Genomic DNA, 17,924 nt, shown 5'->3' with positions numbered 1-17,924 from the left:
TGGCAAATTTCTAGCCCATAGTTTCCTGCTTTCTGTGTCCCTCCTGTTTTAAATAGGGGCATTACATTTGCAGTTTTCCAATCCACTGGGACTTCTCCAGACTCCAGGGAATTTTGGTAGATTGCAACCAATGCATCCACTATCTCTGCAGCCACTTCTTTTAAGACCCTAGGATGCAGGCCATCCGGTATAGGGGACTTGTCCACCTCTTGTTCCCCATTATTGCTTTCCCAGTCTCATCCGCTAATGGACCAATGTTTGCTTTAGCTACCCTCTTCCTTTTTATATATCCGTAGAAGCTCTTACTAATTGTTTTTATATTTCTTGCTAGTTTACTTTCATAATCTTCTCTCTCTCTTTTTTTTTTAGTCGTCCTTTGCTAGTTTTTAGAAATTTCCCAATCCTCTGGCATCCCACTAATCTTGGCAACATTGTATGCCCTTGTTTTCAATTTCATACCATCCTTAGTTAGGCACAGATGGTTCTCTCTTCTCGTAAAGTCTTTCCTTCTCAATGGAATATATTTTTGCTGAGTTATGAAATATCTCCTTAAATGTCTGCCACTGCTCATCAACCATGTTAAATTTTAATCTATTTTCCCAGTCCACTTTAGCCAACTCTGCCGTCATACCTTTGTAATTGCCTTTATTTAAGATCAGGACACTGGTTTGAGACTCAACTTTCTCACCCTCTAACTGAAGCTCAGTGCCATCCAGGACAAAGCAGCCCGCTACATCGGCACCCCATCCTTCAACATTCACTCCCTCCACCACCGGCGCACCGTGGCTGCAGTGTGCACCATCTACACGTTGCACTGCAGCAACTCGCCAAGGCTTCTTCGGCAGCACCTCCCAAACCCGCGAACTTTACCACCTAGAATGACAAGGGCAGCAGGCGCATGGGAACACCATCACCTCCAAGTTCCCCTCCAAGTCACACACCAACCTGACATTGGAAATATATCGGCCGTTCCTTCATTGTCGCTGGGTCAAAATCCTGGAACTCTCTCCCTAACAGCACTGTGGGAGCACCCTCACCACACGGACTGCAGCGATTCAAGAAGGCAGCTCACCACCACCTTCTCAAGGGGCAATTAGGGATGGGCAATAAATACTGGCCTTGCCAGTGACACCCACATCCCGTGAACGAATAATTTTTTTTATTTTAAAAGGTGGTTTATTTTGGTTGTAGGAATAAGGAGGCCACTAATTCCTTGGATGGTAAGAAAGCAAATGGGGTAGGGGAGCAGAGAGATCTGGGAATACACAGACAGAAATCACTAAAAGTAGCAACACAGGTTGTTAATGCCATAAAGAGTGCAGACCAAGTACTGGGGTTCATTTATAGAGGAATAGAATACAAAGGCAGGGAGGTAAGGTGACATTTATATTGGACGTTGGTTGGACCACACGTGGAGTACTGTGTGCAGTTCACAAAAATGATATAGGGGCACGAGCGAAGGTGCAAAAAGGTATTTGAGAGGATGAAGATTACAGTAAAGACTGAACGGCTGGGGCTCTTTTCTCCAGAAAGGAGAAGACTGAGAGGAGATCTGATAGAGGGGTCTTTAAAATGATGAGGCGATTCGATAGGGTGGATGTAGAGAAATTGTTTCCACTTGTGGAATAATTCACAATAAAGGGGCATAGAGATAAGAATTTGGGAGGAATTTCTTTCCACAAAGTGGTGAGACTGTGGAGTGGTTGAGGTAGACAGCGTTGATGCATTTAAGCGGGGGCTTGATGCATACACGAGAGAACAGGGAATAGAGGGATATGGGAGGCAGGGTGGGAAGAGGTAATTAGAGTGGGAGCAGGCTCGTGTGGAGGATAACCACCGGCAACTGAAAAAGGAACAGTCATTGTAATAGAATCAGAACAAATAGGAGACAGGAGAGCAAGCAAGTGTGGGCCCAATGACACTGTAATCTGCTTAAAAACAAACAGGAGATGGATTGATGACTGAGATGTTGTTTATGTCAAACAGTGGAAATGAGCATGAAAGGATTAAAAGGGAATCACACAAATGAGGAGCTTTTGAGTAACTAAGGCAGTGGGAGGCCACCCAATGGAGGGTTGAGAAGGCAGGAGACATGGGGCTCTGAAGACCTGGAACGCACTGCCTGAATCAGTGCTGCAATCAGATTCCATAGGAACTTTCAAAAGGCAAATGGGCTTGAAGTGGACTCATTTTCAGTCACCACCCCGTCCCCCCCCCTCCCCCACACACATACCCATTGCCTCTTAGAGCAGGCACAGCACGAGATAGATAAAGAGTAATTCTCCCCCTCTACACTGTCCCATCAAACACTCCCAGGGCAGGTACAGCACGGGTTAGATACAGAGTAAAGCTCCCTCTACACTGTCCCATCAAACACTCCCAGGGCAGGTACAGCACGGGTTAGATACAGAGTAAAGCTCCCTCTACACTGTCCCATCAAACACTCCCAGGGCAGGTACAGCATGGGTTAGATACAGAGTAAAGCACCCTCTACACTGTCCCATCAAACACTCCCAGGGCAGGTACAGCACGGGTTAGATACAGAGTAAAGCTCCCTCTACACTGTCCCATCAAACACTCCCAGGGCAGGTACAGCACGGGTTAGATACAGAGTAAAGCTCCCTCTACACTGTCCCATCAAACACTCCCAGGGCAGGTACAGCTCAGGTTAGATACAGAGTAAAACTCCCTCTACACTGTCCCATCAAATACTCCCAGGGCAGGTACAGCACGGGTTAGATACAGAGTAAAGCTCCCTCTACACTGTCCCATCAAACACTCCCAGGGCAGGTACAGCACAATATTAGATTCAGAGTAAAGCTCCCTCGACACTGTCCCATCAAACACTCCCAGGGCAGGTACAGCACAGGGTTAGATACAGAGTAAAGCTCCCTCTACACATAAGAGCATAAGAAATAGGTGCAGGGGTAGGCCATTCAGCCCTTTGAGTCTGCTCCAACATTCAATGAGACCATGGCTGATCTTCTACCTCAACTTCACTTTCCTACACTATCCGCATATTCCTTGATTCCCTTAATATCCAAAAATCTTTTGATCTCTGTCTTGAATATACTCAACGACTGAGCCTCGACAGGCCTCTGGGGTAGCGAATTCCAAAGATTCATCACTCTCTGAGTGAAGAAGTTTCTCCTCATTTCAGTCCTAAATGGCCGACCCCTTATTCTGAGACTGTGACCCCTGGTTCTAGACTCCCCAGCCCGGGAGAAACATCCTCCCTGCATCTACCCTGTCAAGCCCTGTAAAATTTTATTTGTTTCAATGAGATCACCTCTCATTCTTCTAAATTCTTGGGAATATAGGCCTCGTCTACTCCATCATAGGACAATCCCCCCAATCCTAGCAATCAGTCTGGTGAACCTTTGTTGCACTCCCTGCGTGGCAAGTATATCCTTCCTTAGGTAAGGAGACCAAAACTGTACATGTCCTGAATAATGGATTCCAGTAGTCTCCTGACGACTGATATCAGGCTAACGGGTCTGTAGTCCCCTGGTTTCTCTCTCCCTCCTTTCCTGAACAGTGGAGTTACATTTGCTACCTTCCAATCCACCGGGATCATTCTAGAATCTAGGGAATTCTGGAAGATCAAAGCCAATGCATCTAGGATGTGGGCCATCAGGTCCAGGTGATTTGTTGATTTTTAGTCCCATTAATTTCCCCAGTACTATTTCTTTACTAATACTAACTACTTTAAATTCCTCATTCTCACTAGACCCTTGGTTCTCTATTTCTGGAATGTTTTTCGTATCTTCTTCCGTGAATTCAGATACAAAGTATTTGTTTAATTTCACTGACAATTCCTTATTTCCCAATATAATTTCTCCTGTCTCTGCCTGTAAGGGACCCACATTTACTTTCTCTAACCTCTTCCTTTTTATATACCTATAGTTTTTACAGTCTGTTTTTATGTCTTTGCTAGTTTACTTTCATATACTATTTTCTCGCATTGATTTCTTGGTCCTCCTTTGTTGAGAATTGTGAACCTGTGGAATTCTCTACCACAGAAAGTTGTTGAGTCCAGTTTGTTGGATATATTCAAAAGGGAGTTAGATGTGGTCCTTACGGCTAAAGGGATCAAGGAGTATGGAGAGAAAGCAGCAGTGGGGTACTAAAGTTGCATGATCAGCCATGGTGGTGCAGGCTCGAAGGGCCGAATGGCCTACTCCTGCACTTATTTTCTATGTTTTCTTTGAATTCTAAAATCCTCATAATGTTCAGGCTTGCTACCTTATTTGGCAACATTGTAAGGCTCTTCATTTAATCTAATACAATCTTTAACTTCTCTTGTTAGCCACGGTTGGACCATTTTTCCCAAGGCGTTTTTATTCCTTAAGGGATTGTATATTCGTTGTGAGTTATAAATTATTTCTTTAGATGTTTGCCATTGCTTTTCCACCATCGTATTTTTTAATCTAGTTTCCCAACCTACCTTATCCAACTCACCTCTCACACCTACTTTGTTCAGATGTAAGACCCGAGTTTTGTTCTTAATTAAATCACTCTCAAACTCAACAGAAAATTATATATTCTGACCACTGCTCCCCAGAAACTCCTTTACTACAAGGTAATTAATTCAGCATCCTGCAGAGAAAGATTTTGAACTAGTTTGCGCAGCATTTGAGGCTGGGTCCCTGAGGTGAAAAGTCAGTGCCTGACCTGACACGCCCTTGATTTTACTTCTGAAAATTATTTAAGGATAGATCCCAGAATATTCAGAATCACAATTTTCTCCCGTAAGGACATTTCAATTATACATTTCCCCTCCCCCCTTTCCAATTGGAAAAAAAGCACATCATTCTGGAAGTGGGCGTCACTGGAAAGGCCAGCATTTATTGCCCATCCTTAATTGACCTTGGAGAAAATAGTGGTGAGCCTCCTTCTTGAACCGCTGCAGTCCGTGTGCTGAAGCTGCTCCCACAGTGCTGTTAGGGAGGGAGTTCCAGGATTCTGACCCAGCGATGATGAAGGAATGGCCGATATATTTCCAAGTCAGGATGGTCTGTGGGGCGGGGGGGGGGGGGGGGGGGGGCGGGGGGGGAACCTGGAGTGTGGGTGTGGGTATGCAGTGGGCACCAAAGCTGAGATCGACACACCCCCACCCCGCAATAAATCAGTGGATCAGGGGATCAGGGGTTCACTGGCTTGGCCTTCAAGGGCAGATACGGGAGCAAGCAAGTTAAACTCAATCACACAAAGCAATTTCGACTACCAGAAAGAATTAAAACATTTATTTGGGCATAAATATATTACATATATACGCTACAGATAAGGTTTAGTCTTACATACATAGGGTAGTATTTGCAAAATCTATACATTAAAATTGATACGACAGTTTTATATAATGCTTATGAAATAATCTAAAATTTACAATACAACAAATGTTTATGATTTAATTCTTATTTTTAATTATCTTTTTTAATGAAAAGCTTGGAATGTACGTTCAACACTTGAGGTAAAAGAGAGGCATTTAATTTCTTTCAGAACTTAGATTACTTAATCAAGAGGTGCATCGCTGGAGGGGAAACATACGCCCAGCTGCAACACTACTCGATAATGGAGAAGAGAAGGGAGAGAAAGGAGGAGTCTGAGGAAGTCAGACCTTGGAATGACACTGTGTGATACCAAGGGATGAAGGATTTAATGCTGGGCGGCCAATAAACGAGGCCCTGATAGCATTCCAAGAACGTTATTTATTTATTTTTTTAAAAACATCCGTCTGAAAGTTATCTCTCCGCCATTTTACCGAGAGGTGACACTCGGTTTCATGGCCAGAGGAATCTCAGACGCGCATGCATTAACTTCTCGTGTGGTTGGCATGCCACAGCATAACTTCAAGTGTCAAATCGGTTCGAGTGCGGCAGGAATCGACACCGAGACAGATTTGTAGTGTTGATTCGCGATGCCTGAAGGAAGCAAACATTTCCATAACTTGCATCGAATAGCGCAGACCCAACAGTACTCGACTTTAAAAAAAAATTGTTTTGCCTTATTGTTTTCTAATTTTTTTTTTAAAAAGACGAACTATGTTCATTTAAAAATTATGAATGACATGTATATGAGGGGCCTCAAAGAGAAAAAAAACCTATTAAAAGCAAGTGTCACAAAACACATAACAATTTAAATTTAAAAAAAATAATGGTTAAAGTAGACAAGCCTGAAGCTTTGGCAATGGAAGATAATCTTTACTTCAAAAACAAAAAGGTAACAGTCTGCTCTGATTGCTTTGTCAAGTTCAGCGATCGGAAGTGATAAAAAAAACAGCGAGAATTAACTATAAATCATGACTAATATTGCTACATCAACTGATAACCTGAGGGGCCCAACCACCTAGAAAAATTTGGGGGAGGGAGGAATTCAGGTCATGGGAAGGAGGCGCAACTCATGTCAAGAAAGTTGGGGTTCATACACCCCTTCCACCCTACCTCTCCCTGGTTGGGCCCCATGGATATTCCGGGTACTTTAATACATCAACGACCTTAGCAGTTGGAAGGGGATGAACCCTTCCCCGACCCCACACACAAAAAAATAATTATGGTTATTAGCCTGGCTATGTGTAAACATTTCATTCACAAATAATGCTTTTGGTGAACAGTGCGTACACGCTCGTGTGTACAGGCGCGCACGCACACGAGATAAAAGAATTCCCGATTGGAGATAAAAAGCGTTACAAAACTAGAACTTAGAGAGACACCGACAGCCAAAACGTCTAAAATAGGAACAATTCAAAATGGACACACACACACACACAAAAAACACAAAGCATGCTACCCAGAGAAAAATAAAATGAGTACATAAGCATACTTATAATAAATAATAGGATTGCACTGTAATTGGCTTTTTTTTAAAGTACTGAATGCAATAACAAGTATAAATAAGAAATGATGAATGAAATGCTGGAATTCACCCCCCCGAGTTTGGCGAGGGGGAAGGGGGATGCGGAGAGGGCGATGTATCTCACCAAGCGCGGAGACTCAGGCTGGGCTCAGAAATTTCTCGGGCCAACTTTTTAATTTTAATTTTTGGTTTTCCCAACTCAAAAGTTTTTAAAGCGCGTCCAAGGCGGGGGCGGGGTGGGGGTGGGGGGTGTAGGTGGGCGGTTTCCTCTCACCGCTGGTTCGCGTCCACGTCTATCGTCTCGTCTTTGCTTTACCAGACTGTTAATGCAGAGTTTGTCGGAACATCTCTTGTCCCTTACATCCCCCAGCCAACCCCCTCTCCGAACTGTAAAAAATGTCAACGTGCCCAAGTTGTTCAGACCCGTGGCTGCTCCGCTTACGCGCAGAATTCCCGCTGAGCCCGTGGCTTTGGGACATCTCACACGCCGAGTGACAAACGGAACGAGAACCTTGTGCGCGTAGTCTTGAAGATTAATTAGTGTTGCCAAGTTCTCTTAATCCATCCGCTCGTGTGTTTTCTGGTCAGCAGGGCAATTGTTTTTTTGGGTTTGCCCCCTTCCCCCATCTCTCCGGGAGGTGCTGATCCACGACAGCTTGCATAGTTGCTGCTCAAACTCCGGACACGCTCGCAGGCCAAGGGAACTCAAAATGGAATGGCAGGTTGGAAGAGAGACGGACAGACAGAGAGACAGGGAGAGAGAAGGAGCAGAAGGGCAAATTTGGGGCAGATGCAGTTGAACACGGAGCGGGCGACCCAACGACTGGAATGGGTTGGCCAGGAAGGGCGGTCCATGCCAGGATAGTGGACCTTCGGCTAAAGGCTGCAACGGCGGGGTAGGGCTCGGCATTGGGCATTGTGGAAGGGTGTCGAAGGGCCTCTCATTCAGCAGAAGGTTTCCCGGTGGAGATGAGTTGCGACGCGCGACGGAATCGTACGCAGGCACTCTCCGAGCGCCGAAATCTATCCGCCCCGCCACCCTACCCTTGGTGAGAGATGGAGGGAGGTTACCTCCCCCACCCTCACCCCTACTCTCCCCGGGCTCTAACCCTCCCCTCCGCCGTAAATTCCGGGCACCTGCCGTACGTTAAGCTGACTGGAAAGGGAATAGCTCCCAAAGGAAATACCCGGTGAGAGTGATTCAGGGTCCAACACTCTACGAGGGCAAGGTGCCACGGGGGCACAGAGCGAGGGCACGGAGCCATGTGGGCAAGCTGCCACGGGGGCACAGAGCGAGGGCAAGGAGCCATGGGGGCAAGTGCCATGGGGGCACAGAGCGAGGGCACGGAGCCATGTGGGCAAGCTGCCACGGGGGCACAGAGCGAGGGCACGGAGCCATGGGGGCAAGTGCCATGGGGGCACAGAGCGAGGGCACGGAGCCATGGGGGCAAGTGTCATGGGGGCACAGAGCGAGGGCACGGAGCCATGGGGGCAAGCTGCCACGGGGGGCACGACTGGAGTTGAAGAGCGAAAGCGGAAAATAAAAACTAGATGGACACGAGGTCTTCTGCCCAACGGAACAAACTAAATCACAAGGTTAAAAATAAGAAAAGAGATCATGCACGAGATAAATAGCAGGCGGACACAACCATCTCACGCATACTCCACACCCTCTTGGAACTTTATCACTCCCAAGTTTTATTTTGAGGTACACTTTCTTACAGCGGCAGACTCTGTTTGGTGTTGAGATCGTAGCGATTAGTCTCGCTAAGTTTTACTATAAAACAGGCAGATGGTGGGGTGGGAGGTGCATCACATTACCGGTCCAAAAGTGGCAGCACCTTCACCACACGGACTGCAGCGGGTCAAGACAGCGGCTCAGCACCATCTTCTCAAGGGGCAGCCGGGGCCCAATTTACGTCCTGTTTTATGTCCTCCCGTCTGTGTGCAAGCTCATCCTCTCAGAGTGCCCTCCAATCCTTCTATTTCATAAAGTCTACCGCCCCTTTAAATAGACCGAAGGGGCCGAAAATCGGTAGCGCCACGCTTGGTGGCAGTAACCGAGGCAATGGCAGGATTTCCTGTGCCTGGCGCAGACGTCCCGCCCCAACAGCGAAATTGGGGTCACCTCTCGGGGACGGTACCGGGGCGCTAACCGCGGGAATTTACCGGCACTATGCTGAGCGCTGACAGGAGCTCGGGGCCCTCCCCTTCCGTTTATGGGGAGGGCGCGCTGCGAGCTCTGCAACGGGGGCGAAGGGGCCACCACTTCTCCGCTGGGGAGCGGAGTTGCCGTGGCAGCAGCATGTCGGCACGGACCCGGTGAATTCCACAAGGCAAGGCCGTGACCGGTTAGTCGGCCGTGGAATAAAAATGGCGCAGCGCACCTCCCCGTGTAATTTTCGCGCCCCCCCCCCCGCGCGCGGAACGCGGACTGGTTCACGACCCACGAGGTTGGCGTGGGTGGCAGCCTCACGGGGCACTACCGACGTTCCGCTGTGGTTGTCATCACCAGCGCAGCGGCCCAGGGACACTACCGATGGGAGCTGGGAGCTGCCGGTTTGCGGAAGGCAGTAGCGCCCTCGTGCCCTGAGGGGTGCTAAACAGGAGGCACAAACGATGCAAATTTCCCCCTTAAATCTCTTGCTATAGTACCCAAGGGGGGGAAGATGTCTAACAGTCGCAGGGCGCGGGGTGAATCTGGTCGACCAGCTCCCTTTACTTGGCTATGGTTCCTTTTATGCTCAATCTCAGCCTCCTCTCTTTGAATCTCCCAGGCTTGGGAGGGCCAGGAAAGGCCGCACCCTGATTGGGTGGATTGAGAGAAATGAGGGAGCTTCCTTTGGTTTTTTTGTGTTGTACCAATCAGGGAGCACCCTTTACTGGCCCTTCAGGATCCGGGAGGTTTGATGCGAGGGCCGAGTGGCAGGCAGAGGTCACAGGTCATGGTGGCAGCGCAGGCAAAGTGAGCAGCGAGGAGCAAGCAATGGTCAGGTCAGCAGGGGTAGACCAAACCAGGTCAGCCCAGGCAGTGGGAGAGGTCTGGAGGTGGCAGTGAGTTATACCGGCACTAGCAGTGGGAGAGGTCTGGAGGTGGCAGAGAGTTATGCCGGAGAGGTCTGGAGGTGGCAGAGAGTTATGCCGCACTGGCAGTGGGAGAGGTCTGGAGGTGGCAGAGAGTTATGCCGCACTGGCAGTGGGAGAGGTCTGGAGGTGGCAGAGAGTTATACCAGCCCAGGCAGTGGGAGAGGTCTGGAGATGGCAGTGAGTTATACCGGCACTGGCAGTGGGAGAGGTCTGGAGGTGGCAGTGAGTTATACCGGCACTGGCAGTGGGAGAGGTCTGGAGGTGGCAGAGAGTTATACCGGCACTGGCAGTGGGAGAGGTCTGGAGATGGCAGTGAGTTATACCGGCACTGGCAGTGGGAGAGGTCTGGAGGTGGCAGAGAGTTATACCGGCACTGGCAGTGGGAGAGGTCTGGAGATGGCAGTGAGTTATACCGGCACTAGCAGTGGGAGAGGTCTGGAGGTGGCAGAGAGTTATGCCGCACTGGCAGTGGGAGAGGTCTGGAGGTGGCAGAGAGTTATACCGGCACTAGCAGTGGGAGAGGTCTGGAGGTGGCAGTGAGTTATACTGGCACTAGCAGTGCAGACTGGACCAGCCAGGAGGTGAGCAACAAAAGTTCACCATCAGTGAAGAATACACTGTCTGCATCCATAAGTATAATCTGGGGGTCATAAATACAAGACACTCACTAATAAATCCAATAGAGAATTCGGGAGAAACTTCTTTACCCAGAGAGTGGTGAGAATGTGGAACTCGCTGCCACAGGGAGTAGTTGAGGCGAATAGTATAGATGCATTTAACGGGAGGCTCGATAAACACATGAGGGAGAAGAGAATAGAGGGTTATGTTGATGGGGTGAGATGGGTTGGAGGAAGGTCGTGTGGAGTATAAACACCGGCACGGACCAGTTGGGCCAAATGGCCTGTTTCTATGCTGTACAGTCCATGTAATACTTTGTTTAAAAAGTTGTGAGGTATAGACAGCGAGCCAATGTTTGGAGGGCTGTGTTGGGGGAGATGTGGGTGGGGGCGGGGAGATGTTCGGGGCTGTAATTGGTGTGTATGGGAGAGAGCGCATAAAAGGTTGGACATTCCTGCCTTGGAAAGCCGGTTTGAGGATTTGGGGGGTATTTAGGAGAAATAAGTCTAATTTGGGACAAAGGATCGAATACGGATCCTCGCGCTGGAATTCGAAGAATGGAATGAAAGGATCCATCAAGATCTTTGGGCTGGAATTCACAGGATCATACAAGGTCCTTGAGAGGAATTGCCAGACTTTTAAGACAGAGATAGACAGTTTCTTGACCGATAAGGGAATAAGGGGTTATGGGGAGCGGGCAGGGAAGTGAACCTGAGTCCATGATCGGATCAGCCATGATCATAGTGCATGGCGGAGCAGGCTCGAGGGGCCAATGGCCTACTCCTGCTCCTATTTTTTTATGTTACTGGGAAAGGTGCATAATTTGAAGCTGAGCCAGAGGAAATGTGCAGCAGGTAAGGGGGGGGGGGGGGGGAGGGGTAATTGGAGCTGTGCTTGACCCTGGGGCAAGCACCAGAGACAGGAAGGATTGCTTGTTCCGAATTACATTTGGGAAAGTGTGATATCTCTGGAATGCTGTCAGAGATACCCAACCTCCCCCAAGACATTCCCAGCAGCAACAGACGTCAGCTTCCTCGGATCGTATTGACTATCAATTATACCCCCGATGATGTGAGACATTCCTGCCTGTCTCCAGCTCTCTCCAGCCTCTGTCAGGCTCCTCTTCACTTCCTGCTACCAGTTGCTCGCTTACAGTGCGGAATTAATCAAATAACAAAGATAAATGAACCCTTGAGGAAAAAATAGTTTTACATTTTAGGCCTTGGAGAGGAATGCAGAGGAGCTTTACCAGAATAGTTCCAGGGTTGAGGGACTTCAGTTATGTGGAAAGACTGGAGAAGCTTAAACGATAAGGGGATAACGGGTTATGGGGAGTGGGCGGGGAAGTGGAGCTGAGTCCATGATCAGATCAGCCATGATCGTATTAAATGGCGGAGCAGGCTCGAGGGGCTGTATGGCCTACTCCTGCTCCTATTTCTTATGTAAGCTGGGGTTATTCTCCTTAGAACAGAGAAGGTCGAGGGAAAATTTAATAGAGGCATGCAAAATTATGAAGGGTGTTGATAGTTATTAAGGAGGAACCGTTTCCAGGGGCAGGAGGGTCGATAACCAGAGGACACAGATTTAAGGCAATTGCAAGAACCAGAGGGGGATATGGAGAGAATTTATTTTGCGCAGCGAGTTGTTGTGATCTGGAATGCGCTGTCTGAAAGAGTGGTGGAAGCAGATTCAATAGTAACGTTCAAAATGGAATTGGATAAATATTTGAACAGGAAACAATGACAGGGCTGTGGGGAAAGAGCAGGGGGCAGTGGGACTGATTGGTTCGCTCTTTCAAAGAACCGGCACAGGCACGATGGGCCGAATGGCCTCCTCTGTGCTGTAAGATGCTATCTGATGCGGATGCAGAAAGTGAACAGTTATGACATGGTGATAAACGATCGGTGGGGATTGGGGAAGCACTGTGCCTCAAGGTGCGAGTTTTGGAGGGGGGGGGGGGTCAAAGGGATTAAGCGGCAAGCGTTTTTTGGGGGGCGAGAGGTGACGAGTTCTTCCCATTTCTGTACTTTGCTTCATGTGGCCGCAATTTGGCACCCCGCGTGCCGCCATTTTGAGGCAGTGAAAATCTCGGTTGCTGAGAGGATTCGGACAAGGCTTGCCCCGGAAATTTGCAGCAGGGATTACGATATTTCCAATGTCGAATGGAATCGAGATCCTCAACACAATAGGCAGCGCCCAACAGCAACAACTTGCATTCATATAGCGCCTTTAACACAGTCAGAACACCCCAAGGTGCTTCACAGGAGACAATGTTTGACACCGAGCCACATAAGGAGATATTGGGACAGGTGATCAAAAGTTTGGTCAAAGAGGTAGGTTTTAAGGAGCGTCTTAAAGGAGGATGGAGAGGTAGAGAGGTGGAGAGGTTTAGGGAGGGAATTCCAGAGTCTAGGGCCCAGGCAGCTGAAGGCACGGCCGCCGATGGTGATTAATACACGGGCATTTAAGGCTGGGGGCGAAGGGGGTGCTATGTGGGTTCTACATCAATGTCCTGTCTACCTTTATATTTAACGTGACTTCTCATCGCACTGAATACTGGAGAGGCCCATCGCCGAATACCCAACCATGAACATGCTGGGGATTGGGGAGGTCACCATTGCCAAGAAGCTTAACCTGGACCAGCCAGATCAGTACCATGACTACAGGAGCGGGACACCTCCCAACCCCTCAAAGCCTTTCCACCATTTCCAAGGCTTGTCAGGAGCGTGACTGAATGGTCAGCGTATCTCTGGATGGGTGGCTCCTCTACTCTACACCAACCTCAGAGAAGTAGGACCTTCTCGGTTACCTTTTTTCTTTTTAACACCGTTCCATGGCCGCTCTGCGTGAGGCAGACAATTAGCTGCCACGGTTGGGGAAGTTTCTGCGCTGGAGGGACGAGGCCAAGACTCTCCAAACTCATCTCACATCGGACCCTACAACCAGTAGAGAGAGAGGAAACTTTCATCCCGTTCATCGAAGGTGGATGGAATCCAGGTCACAGAGGTCAAAGGCCAATGTCCAACCTTCCTTCCCTCCCCTCCTCCGTCTCTCGAAAACATTGACTCGCTGCCAGGATACGGTTGCCAGGATATGATTCTGAGGTAGCCATGACCAAGTAACATTTGAAATTGGGTTGAGGGAGCCTTCCTCATTTCATACGAACTGCCTGTCCATCAGTTCATGCCATACGGCAGAGAAAGTGGAACCATGTGAATGGGAATCAGGTGCCGGGGGTGGGGGAGGGACTGCTGGAACGAACAGACCTCCTCCTCCCCCCATTTAAAACAATGGTCAGAACATCCCCAGCCTGAATTTACTCCACTCGAAGGCAGTGGGAATGCTGCCTCAACCAACACCACAAAAAAAGGACATTATCTGGCCAATATTACACCGCTGTTTGTGGGAGCTTGCTGTGCGCAAACTGGCTGCCACGTTTCCCACATTTCAAAAGTGACTACCCTTCAATAGTACTTAAATTCGGCTGTAAAGCGCTTTGGGACGTCCTGAGGTGGTGATACGTGCGATATAAATGCAAGTCCTTTCTTTCATCCAAACATTGCCAAAAACACAGCGACGCCTCTGCCTTGCTTGCCGTTTGCGGGACCCTGCTCTGCGCCAACGGGTGGCCACGTTTACCCAAGGGACGACGGTGGCTGCGCTTCCAAAGTATCCGTCCAGCCCGCGAAGCGATTCTGGGCATTCCGGGCTCGTGGGAGACGCCACAGGTCTGAACAGGTTAGATGCGGGAAGAATGTTCCCAATGTTGGGGAAGTCCAGAACCAGGGGACACAGTCTAAGGCTAAGGGGTAGGCCATTTAGGACCGAGATGAGGAGAAACTTATTCATTCAGAGAGTGGTGAACCTGTGGAATTCCCTGCCGCAGAGAGTTGTTGAGGCCAGTTCATTGGATATATTCAAGAGGGAGTTAGATATGGCCCTTACAGCTAAAGGGATCAAGGGGTATGGAGAGAAAGCAGGAAAGAGGTACTGAGGTGAATGATCAGCCATGCTCTCAGTGAATGGTGGTGCAGGCTCGAAGGGCCGAATGGCCTGCTCCTGCACCTATTTTCTATGTTTCTATGTTTTTTCCGTCATCATTCTCTACAGAATTTCAGGTCCCCTTCTCTCTCTCCATTTCCAGAGCAAAATGCTTGGCCTCTCAGCGATCAGTAACTGGCGCTGGAAGAATCCTCCAGCACACGCCCGGTCTCTCTACGGTTCGGGGCGGTACTGCTCCCCGAACGTCAATCAACACGGCGGCAATGCAATCTACATCTCGCTGACTGGAAATATACATACACTGAAAGCAGCATTTCCCTCAGAATCCATCTATAAATATTCAGCAAAACTTAAGATAAACAACCGAGAGATAAAGGAATAGAAGGATATGTTGAAGTAGGGTGGGAGGGGGCTCACGTGGAGCATAAACGGGAACACAGCATAGCGGTTATGTCATTGGATTAGTAATCCAGAGGCCTAATGATCCAGAGACCCAAATTCAAATCCCATCACGGCAGCTGGGGAATTTAAATTCAGTCAACTAAATAAATCTGGAAGAAAAAGCTAGTGTCAGTAATGGTAACCGTGAAACTACCGGATTGTTGTAAAAACCCAACTGGTTCACTAATGGCCTTTAGGGAAGGAAATCTGCCATCCTTACCCGGTCTGGTCTATGTGTGACTCCAGACCCACAGCAATGTGGTTGACTCTGAAATGACCCAATAAGCCGCTCAGCTGTAATAAGGCGGCTCACCATCACCTTCTCGAGGGCAATTAGGGATGGATAATAAATGGCGGCCGTGCCAGCGATGCCCACATCCCGTGCACGATGAAAACAGCGGTGTGGAGCAGGTGGGCCGAATGGCCTGTTCCTGTGTGTACATTCTATACAATAACCCCCTCCCCAACAGCACTGTAGGAGCACTTTCACCGGTTTCTACAAGCACTCTGTTTTATCCTGACAGAATTCCAGATATCCTCTTCTGTACAGCGAATGACACGGGAACAGAGCGGGTATACCCATCAGGAAAGATTGAACAGCTTGGTGCTCTTTTCTCTCGTGAAGTGAAAACTGAAGGAGTGACCTGACGGGAGAGGTCCTTAAGATTTGGAAATGGTTCAATTGGGTAGACGTTGAGAATAGAGTTTCCATTTGTGGGGTGGCGGGGGTTGTCTAAATCTCGGGGTCACAAATATAAGACAATCATTAATAAACCGAACAGGGAATTCTGGAACAACTTCTACAGCCAGAGGACGGTGATAAGGTGGAACTCGCTACCACAGCGACTGGTTGAGGTGAATAGTGTAGATGCATTTAAAAGGAAGCCAGATAAACCACATGAGGCAGAAAGGAATAGAGGGTTATGCAGATGTGGTGAGGTGAAGAGGGGCGGGAGGGGGCTGGTGTGGAGCATTAACACCGGCACGGACCTGGACCAGATGGGCCAAATGGCCTGTCTCCATGCTGTAAAATTCTATGTAAAACTCAGCAGCTGGTGTTGGGAGGGAGGAGGAACTGAGGAATTTGAATCTAAGTGTACCGTGTTTGAATTATTATTATTTTTTTCACCCCTGTTCTGCCAGCAGTCCAGCCAGTTGCCAATGGCGACACTGTGTGTCTGTGTGTGTTGGAATCGTTGAAAATTGGTTTTGGAAATTAAGCAAGCCCAGTCCGGCCTTCCAGTTTGTCTATTTGGTTCCCTTGCCGTGGGTGTAGCGGAGAGAGCGGGAATCGGATAAAGTGCAAATGATCATTTTGTGCGGAAGAAGAAGCAGAAGAAGTAGACAACGAAGAAATAGCTTTTTGGTTTGGTCTCTCGTGGGACTGTCTGAACAGCAGCTTTTGTTGATGATAATCAACGTTCGAATGCAACTACGCGCCACAGAAATAGGTCTTCTTAATCCAATGTGTCATGGCGATACTTGGCCCTACTACTCATCAACCACAGGATTGGTTTTCAGTAGCTCTACCAATCAGGAACTTTTTTAGTGCTATACCAAATGCATGCTGGGATAGCGACTTCCAAAATGGCCACCTGATTCCAAAATGGCCGCCATGCAGATTTCATTGTAGCTAAATCAATGCAACTCTTCAAAGCCTAGAAGTAAAAGGGCGGCGTTTTTGTTTTCAAAACCCGGGATTATTTTGCTGCATGTAAATGTCACATAACCGGAGATTTTAGTCGTGGGGCAAAGTCCCCTTCGATAGCGATTTTCAATCACACAAGAACATAAACATTTGCGGAGGGAACTGAGGTATTTCTCTCCCGTCCGCTTCCCCCCATCGCTGACCTTTGCTGAAGTATCCACGTAAGCTCTCCGCTACTTCCCCCAGAAGCAGCAATTCTTTGTGCGTGAGCCCAGATAGTTGAGCGTCAGCAGGCTGTTCTACCAGGAGGAGAATCGCCGGGGGGGGCGGGGGCGCACTTTTCCATCGCCTGCAATCGGCAGAGGCAACACGACCCAGCGATGGGCACGGCGAGTGGAAGTGGGATCCTGCCACCAACCCCCACACCCCCTCCCCCCCCCCCGACCCCAAAATGTCAGAGGCACTGAGGTCAATGATAGCACCCATGTGTAACCATCCCAGCTGACCCAACGCCGACTGGGACTTGACCTGGAGACCTTGCGGACTGTACCGCTTAAGCGTTATAGCGCGGGAGGGAAGTGAAGTGATAAAACAGCGCGGCAGCTCTGCATCGAGAATGCGTTACTCCCGAAAGGACGGAATGGAGATTAGGGGAATGGGAGGTGTAAAAAAGGAAGGAAATGAATCTGTGCCCGCTCCCTATTTGATGGCAGTGTTGAAATCTGGCAGTGCGTAGCTAGCATCTCCGAGTGGAGACGCTGTCGCGAAGAGCAAAGGCACACTTGGAGAAGGAAGCGAGGGTTCGAGCAAAGAGTATTTGGAATGCGCGGCATAAGAGAATCCCGATCGGACGACTGCTTTAAGGCACCTTTACACTGCGGGGGGGGGGGAGGAGGCACGGTGGGAAACCTGCGCACAGTCCGGTCGATAATGGCGGTGGCCCCCACCCCCGGGAGGATTGGTATGGTTGGAGCGCAACTCAGGGGCCACCCTCCACACCGCTCCGCTGGACCCGATTGCGACTCTTACAATCTGATACCGACAGCGCTGTGCCGAAGCGCTGACTTATTGTGCCTCGCGCACAAGGGGGCAAGTGAACGGGAGCTGGGCAGCGGGGCTGGTCTGGGCGTAATTGCAATAATATGGCACCCTGATGGCAGGGTAGAATTGTGACTGCCAACAAAATGCTCACAGTCCATGGGGTGGAACTGCATCAGAGCTGATCCGAGGGAACGCTCCCATTCCCGACAGCGAAATGAAAGATGGTGCTCACTGC

Source organism: Pristiophorus japonicus, chromosome 6 (genome assembly GCF_044704955.1).
Source record: "Pristiophorus japonicus isolate sPriJap1 chromosome 6, sPriJap1.hap1, whole genome shotgun sequence".
Lineage (NCBI taxonomy): Eukaryota > Metazoa > Chordata > Chondrichthyes > Pristiophoridae > Pristiophorus > Pristiophorus japonicus.
This window is presented reverse-complemented; position numbering follows the sequence as displayed.